General features: G+C 43.8%; 1 non-coding gene across 1 annotated transcript; it reads right to left on the reverse strand.

Annotated features, from left to right (window-relative positions):
- Positions 1-6,156: 6,156 nt before the first annotated feature.
- Positions 6,157-6,246, reverse strand: TRNAY-GUA. The gene is given in 2 exon segments: positions 6,157-6,192; positions 6,210-6,246. It is a non-coding gene; the product is annotated as a tRNA-Tyr (tRNA).
- Positions 6,247-7,742: the final 1,496 nt, after the last annotated feature.

The raw sequence follows: 7,742 nt of genomic DNA on the forward strand, positions 1-7,742 counted from the left end.
GCTCTCCTTCCCTCAGCCTGATGAAAAGTGGCTCAAACACAGCCTTGTGTCCTCTCTGCTTTTTTCACCGTCCTTTCCTAGGTACATGTGCTGTTTCATTTCTTACCAAGTACTGAGCACTGGCCCATCCACATACAGGTGGCTTCCTGCAGGAAACCAAGAGTATGCCTCAGAGGATGGATGGATGGTGTCTCGGCTTGACACCAGTTTAGGGGGAAATGCTCTGGAAGGAATATCACCTCCACAGAAGGCAGGTTTCAGCACTCCCTCCCCCACCGATACAAAAGGAATTTCTTGGATGAAAGTGAAAAAAACTATTTATTTAAGAAGCAGAGTGACCACATGGCACATGGAAAAAATGAATAACTGTTAAAATATAAAAACTCCTCGATGCAGAGAAAGCTGGTGGATTCAGAGTTCTTTTCTGTAGCTGGCTTGGCCCCTCCTGAGGTCCAAGGCCAGGATGTGGTGTCCCCGCAGCCTCCCTGCTGGTCCACAGGATCCAATGATCTGGTTCTCAGATCACAGCTAGGCTGGACAGTTCCAGAAGAACAAGAAGAAGAAGTTACCAGAGGATTTTGGTATGCCGGTATGGGAAAATTTCTTGCCTCAGCTAAGAGGCTGGCTAAAAGCAGGAAGGTGCTCCCTTGGCTCTGCAGCAGGGAGAACGTGGGGGAGTGGGTGGGAGTGGGTTTGAATACAAACTGCCCTGAAGAATTCACCTGGCTTCTCTTCCCCCTCTTCTGGACCCAACTTAAAGCTGCAGGACCCATTTCTGGGCATAAAGCAGATGATAGGGGAATACAGTATTATCATAAAATCACCCCAAGACAGATGGATGGATGGATAAATGGATGGATAAATGGATGGATCTCCAAGCAGGGCTCCTGCACCAGCAACTCTGCTTGGTTGACACCACTCTCCTCCTTCCCCATCAGATTACAGCAGGAACATTCCCTTCCACACACCACTCTGCTCTCCTGGCATGGAATCAGTGCTGGAAAACTGGTTGTGTCAATTCTCCAAGATTTAATACAGCAATATACTCCTAGACTTTCATTCACTGGTGGTTCAATAGTTTTCTGGGAGAAGGAACCAAGGAGATCATTTTGTCTGCAAAGCTGTTGCAAACTAAAATCGTGGGAAAACTCGTTGCTGGTTTCTTGGAGAATTAAGTCAATGGTTTACCAAAAGCTAGGAACTTGAGAAATACTAAAGCTTGTGTGGAGTTCAGAACATAGTGATCCCAAAAAAGCCTTATACTGACATAAAATTATCAGTGTATTTTTCAGCTCCGCATACTCAAAAAAAAGGCAATATGGATGACAAACACCTCAATTCTGAGTTTGGAGAGATCTTTAATTCACAAATACATATCTTCTCAAGCTTCTATAAGGTTTGGGGGACTAAGACAGCAATCATGCAAAAATAAAAACCTGACAAAACCCCCCTCACAATTTCTTTTCCTCAGCCTTCAAATAAACATGAAACTTATAGACCCAACAGGCAGTGGTAACTTTCCTCCTATAATCCCTGAGAAATGGAAGGGTAGTATACTGCAGGAAAAGGGAATGCTGAAACCGCTCAATATTCAGGAAAAAAATGGGAGCCAGGATTCTTAGCATAAAAGCACAGATACAAAGACTCTCTTCTTAGGAACTGGCAGCAACACAGTACACCCAGGTGACAAACTGGACAGACAGAATTGGTTTGCAGTGCTGAAGAAGCATCTGACACTGCTTTCTGTGAGGAGGCTGATGTTCAAATAGTACCAGCTTCTTTTTCACAGCAAACATCTTTAAGTAGTCAGGTAAGTAACCCCAATGCTGCAGTGAGAATGCTGAGAATCTTCTAGGAAATTAGGCCGAACAGCTACAGCACCTCTGCACTAAGGAGTAATTGAGCACTTTGATATGATAATTGATTATAGTGCATTGATTAAAGATGACAAGAGAGCATACACTCTCCAGATGACTTTCAAATTACAAAGCCACAAACTTCAAAGCTTATTTGGACTCACACAACAAAATAGATTTTGTTATTTACAATGTAAAAAAAAGGTACCCTCTTAAATGAGGCAAGAATTTTAAACCAGTAAATGGTGAAATGGCACAACCTGAAATAAGGAAGTAATCAATGCTATCAAATGGCTTCAATCTGTCCTGAGGACTCTAATCATATCCAGATGATAGCGTGGGACTGATTGGGTGTCTCTGGCAGCAATTCTTATCAAGGTCTGATTATAACAACGACAATACGAAAAAGAAAAATTGATTGTTAGAGGGTGGTTAAGAAGGCCTGAAGAAAGGTGCAAACAGTTGCTTAGTTTGCTGTAAATCTATCTGGTCTGGTGGATGCAAGTAAAGGCAGCAACTACTGTTGGTCATTTCCAGCCATGCTGAGATGCTTTTCATAAATTCAGCTAAACACACACTGGAGAATAGTTTTACTTCATGGTAAAAGCAAACCAATTTGCAACCACTTGCAATTTCTACAAACTAGCAAATCATCAGCAAAGCATCTTGACTTGCTTCCTGGGTTTAAAAGCTTTTTCAAGCTCTCCTTAATTGCACATTATTTTAATTGCCATGATTCTACCTCTAGAGCTGTAAGGGAACCGTGCAGTTGTTGCTATTGATTTATATTATTATTCCAGACAGGAGTCAGGACCATGTTTTCCTTGCCATGAAAACCTTTACAAAGATATGGCCCTGCACAGAGAGCTTTATCTAAATCTGCATGACCAGAGGCAACAGGTGGCTACAACAGAGCAACGACAGCAGAAAAATGTTACAGTGCTCAAAGGAAAGCAGCGGGCTCAGTACAAAGTTAAGGCTTCACTCCTATCACTGATGCAGCACTACACTTCTGGGCTGAAACCTGATACCATTGCATGCAGCTCACATCATCCAAAATTTGGAGATCACCCAGCATTTCCCGAAGTTTCTTTAAGGTTAATCAAATTTCCCTAATCAAATCAAAGACCCTGCTTTTCTCACTTGATTCACATTGTGTCTGAATAAGCAAACCCTGCAACACAGCTTTGATGCAACCAGGTGAAAGCAGGTGTCTAGAGCAAAGCTGGGATTCACCTGTATTGGAAAATCAAAACAAAGCACAAGATACACAAAGTCATTCAATGCAAGTACAACAGAGAACCTGGAGTTACACCATTGCCAAAACTGCACTTTTATTTTTTAATGAAAAGTTACTTTCAGGATGAGCACAGAGGAGACCAGTCACAAACCAAGGAACACTTGCTGCTTAGCAAAGGTGCAAAATAACCAAGTAAGAATTGTGGGCGCAGGTGACTGGATCCAACTCACCAAGCTGTCCTTTGGGAATGCAACCACTGCTCTTTCCTTGGGGGAGAAAGTACAGATATTTTGCAACATGTTTATGCTAACTGTGTGAGCTTCAATTTCTTCATTACGCAGCATGCTGCTTCTAAGCTAGGTTATAGGTTAAAGGTTTGATTAGGGACAAGAGGTGAGACAAGAAGATTAAAGAAAGTGTTTAGGAAAGGGAAGGAAAGTCCCACTCATCCCACTGATAACAAACATCATCTTGTCTAATGGGAGTATACTACTGCTGGTCTATCATGTCCCCAGCTGGTTACATCTTTATTTCAGAGGTTTGGCCTGTGGAGTGCCATTCCTCTGACAAGGACACAGCAACCTTCACAATGTCCAATGAGTCAGAGGCGTTTGGCAGTGAGGGGAAGCTTGTTCAAGAGTAAAGGAAAAGCTGAAGCTCCTAATCACAAAAGATAATACAATTTTTAAATGCTTCCCACCACACATGTGTGAGAAAAACACCAGAACTTTATTTAAATTCACATTTCTGGCTTGATGGCTACAATGGCTGGAACTTACTTTATAAAATTACATTGTGTAAATGTCATTGAAGAGAAAGACACAGAGTCAGTGGTCACTTCATCAGTATGGGGGCAGTCCCGGCAGCTGAAATAGCAGGCAATGGAACAGCCAAGGGATAACAGAAGCCAACCACATCAGGTAGTATCTCCACTATCTCAGCTATCCACTGGTGGGCAGCAATATGAGTGAATCCATAGTGGAACAACTCTCCCTCTTCAATCACAGAAGGAACATCGCTTGCAATGAGAACCTATTTCTAATTAATCCTTTCTCCCTTCATTCTTGCTTCAGTCATACCTTGTGCAACTCAGACTGAAATACTAAGTCAGGAAAGATCTGCACATCAACAAAATACCTGTGAGGCAAGATGGGCCAGTCTGCCCATCAGTCACTGCCATTCCCCAGTCTCAGGGAAAGCATCAGTCTCTTCCCTGACACGAGTACAAGGATTTACATGTCATGATTATTGGCAGTTTTCAGGCACATTGTAGCAATTAATGCATGAATCGTGGAAAGGTTCCTACTTCACTCACCAAGGCCATAAAAGGCACATTGTAAGGAGGGAATTTGTCCCAGGTGCCTTGGGACAGATTTCTAATCCAGGTTAGTTACACCTGAGTTCCTCCAGTGGCATCACCCAGGCTCATACCCCTCTCTGCCTCCTCATATAAACTGACTGCTAGAGTCCCACTGAAGACGATGCTGCTGTGCATCCTCCTCCCTAGGAATCCTATCAGGACTGCAAAGAATCTGCTTGCCTCTCCCACTCCTGCTTTTACAACCCCATCCTGCTGTGGGAGGACCTATGAAGGAATAAATGAATGACCTGCCCACCCCACCCCTGGGGCCTGGCGAACCAGTTCTGTTGCTGGGAGGAGAGGCAGAACTGCCTCCTCCTGTCCCGTGCCTTCCTGTGCTGAAAACCCATTATGGTTATGAGGCTGCAAGTCTGTACTGCTTTGCAGGCTGAAGGGGAATTAACGCAGCTGAATTTGGAAGGACAAAGAAAACAAGTGTTGTACTATGATCGATGGTCATTGATCTGACGCTAATTAGTAAAACAAAAAAAATATTTTTAATATTGGAATTACATATAATCACTTGATTATTCATTCTAACTGGTTTCTTGATGTATTTGACTCCAACTACTAGCAAATATTTCTTACTAAGCACAATGAAAGGTAATCAACTGAATGAAATTGCTACCTCCTTCTACCTTTGTTCAGCTTAGCAATGCACTTTGCATGAGGAGATGCTTTGCATGAGGAGCTTTGCATGAGCTTTGGGATTTAGATCCCTAATGTCATCTCGTCTAATGTAAACATATAAAACCCTCTAATCTTTTCTTTAATAAAGCTTCTTACAGACGTCTCAGAACTCATTGTGTCTTGTGAAAGTGAGTCAGTTTCCTGTGTGAAACAAAATTTTAACAGGTCACAGTCCCCTGTTTTCTGTTCTCTGAAAGTTTCTGATGTTGGTTCCTGTATGAATGAGTCCTTAAAATGTCTTCTTAACCTGGCCTCTGGTGTCCTTTCTCAGGGCTCTTTCTTATCCATTTCCTTTGTACCAGCCCCAACCTTTACAATTCTTCATTGAAATGGACAGTGCTTGGAAATCATATACCTCAGGACAGCGCGCCCTTTCAGGAGGGCAGTGACTATTGTTGCATGTAGTCACTGTCTCAGACAGGTATCAGAACTTGAATGATCTTGGTGTTCCCTTTCTGTCTAAGAGAGCTGGGGAAGAAAAAAACATTTCTCTTTCCCAGCTCTCTTAGCCCCCCATTGCCCCGCTCAAAGCCTCAGAACTTCAAGATGAAAGAATGAGATAGGAAAAGGGGTGAAACCAGAAACAAGGGTGCTCCAATAATTGGACCTGCCCCCATTTTCCACACCCAACTCAGGTAAAAGAGGCTTTGCAAGTTCTGCACCATGTGCCTGCTCCAACTCTCAAGGGCCTGTGGAAGGTTTTGAGCCCCTGCAGGAACAGAAGCTCTTATGTTGGGCATCAACTGATTAGGTAGATTTCATAAATTTCACTGAATATTCTTAGTAGGAAGGGACCCACAAGGATCACTGAGTCCAACTCCTGAATGAATGCTCCATAGAGAGATGACAGTGGTTACAGCACCGCAGCTGTAAGAACCATCTGAAGCAGACAACGAAAATAGACTAAATTTCTCACAGGGTATAGAGTGGTTGGAAGGGGAAGTTCTGCAAAGTTGTAAACTCTGGAAAAAAAGTGAAAGACAAAAGCGAAAACAAACCTCAAAAATCTTTCCTTTGAGCTGGAGTTGAACCAGCGACCTAAGGATTAATTTTCAGAGACAGCCTACAGTCCTCCACTCTATCAGCTGAGCTATCAAAGGAAGGTAAAGGAGTGCCAAGAATGAGTCAAGACTGATCAACAATAGCCTTAGGCTCTAATGGGCCTCCATATGTATTGCTTTTCACAACAGCAAAACAGTATCCAAAAAAAGGCACAAAGCTAACTCTCCTGTGAAATTGGATTTTGGTTACAAAACTGCCAGTTTTCTTTGCCAAATAGTTCACAGCTCTTGTAAGACTGTTGGTGGTGGTAGCGTTAAGGTTGGAGTTCTTCTCATGACCCATATGAAATCTGTCTACGGCTTGACAAAGAAATTTGCCCACTCTTTGGTGACCTTGCCACGTTTCCTAAGTTGAACTAGGAACAGAGGGAGACCTCCCCCACACAATTCTCCACAACAGTTCTCCAGCCAAATCCAATAACAAAACAGCAAACAAAACAGTTAACACCTCCCTGGCAGCTTCCATAGTGTATTAATGTAGAGGAACAGAAGAGAAGGACAGAAAGGAATAAGCACTGTGGTTTCAATTCAAATCTCTCCAACTCCCTCAGTGCAAGTAAGACCCCTTGAGCACAGATGAGGTTGCAATGTCTGGCATTACAACCAGTGGCCTCCCCAGCCCCTGGGCCTGGAAGGCAGAACCCTTTGTGAATCATCTGAGCACTGCAGCTCACAGCTGTGGCAATTGAAAGCAAACTACACTCTTTTTGAATTATAGTGATTCACCAGCATTTGTCTGTCTGAGCAGCAGGGTGGGGCACAAAGCTGTGAGCAGACACCCTGTTTGCCGAAACCACGCCATCCTATTTGTGATGGGAGTGTGTGCAGCAGTGTTACCTCAGTGCCCTACAGCATATCCATCCTTAACCATGCTTACCTCCACCTCCTCGTTGTGACTCAACCCCAAACATGGGGCTGTTGCAGAAAGCATGCAGCCAGCAGGTTGGGGGAAGTGATTATTCCAACATATTCAGTGCTTATGAGCTTGAATTGAGAATGCTGTGGCCCACCTTGGCTCCTTGGTACAAGGCAGGCATGGACATCATGGAGTGAGTCCAGTGGAGGGGCACCAAGATGGTGAGGGAGTTGGAGCACAGAGTGGAGGAGGGAAGGCAGAGAGGGCTGGGCTTTTCAGCCTGAGGAAGAGATGGATGAAGGGGGATCATCCTGCAGTCTGCAGCTCCCAAATGGGAGCGTATGGGGAAGGCAGGGCCAGGCTCTGCTCAGCACAGTGAAAGGTGACAGGCGCAAGCTACCACCAGAGAAATCTTGTTGAAATATAAGGGGAGAAAAATACCACAAAAGTAAAAATTTTCACCATTGTAAAGTTTGTCTGGAGGGTGGAATTTCCAAGCTTGACTGATACAGACCTGATTAATGTGACCTAACTTTAAAGTCTACCCTGTCTGGAGAGAAGTTGTACAGGTTGTACCAGCTGCTCTTCAGAGGTCTTTAGCAAATGAACACAACAGTGACCTCCATGTCAGGAGGGTGACTCCACAGAGCAGATGGACTCACAGCAAAACTATCACCAC

The sequence above is a fragment of the Corvus kubaryi genome, unplaced genomic scaffold, assembly GCF_017639235.1.
Source record: "Corvus kubaryi isolate FWS band 111438036 unplaced genomic scaffold, C.kubaryi_AGA036_p1.0 69, whole genome shotgun sequence".
Taxonomy (NCBI): Eukaryota; Metazoa; Chordata; class Aves; order Passeriformes; family Corvidae; genus Corvus; species Corvus kubaryi.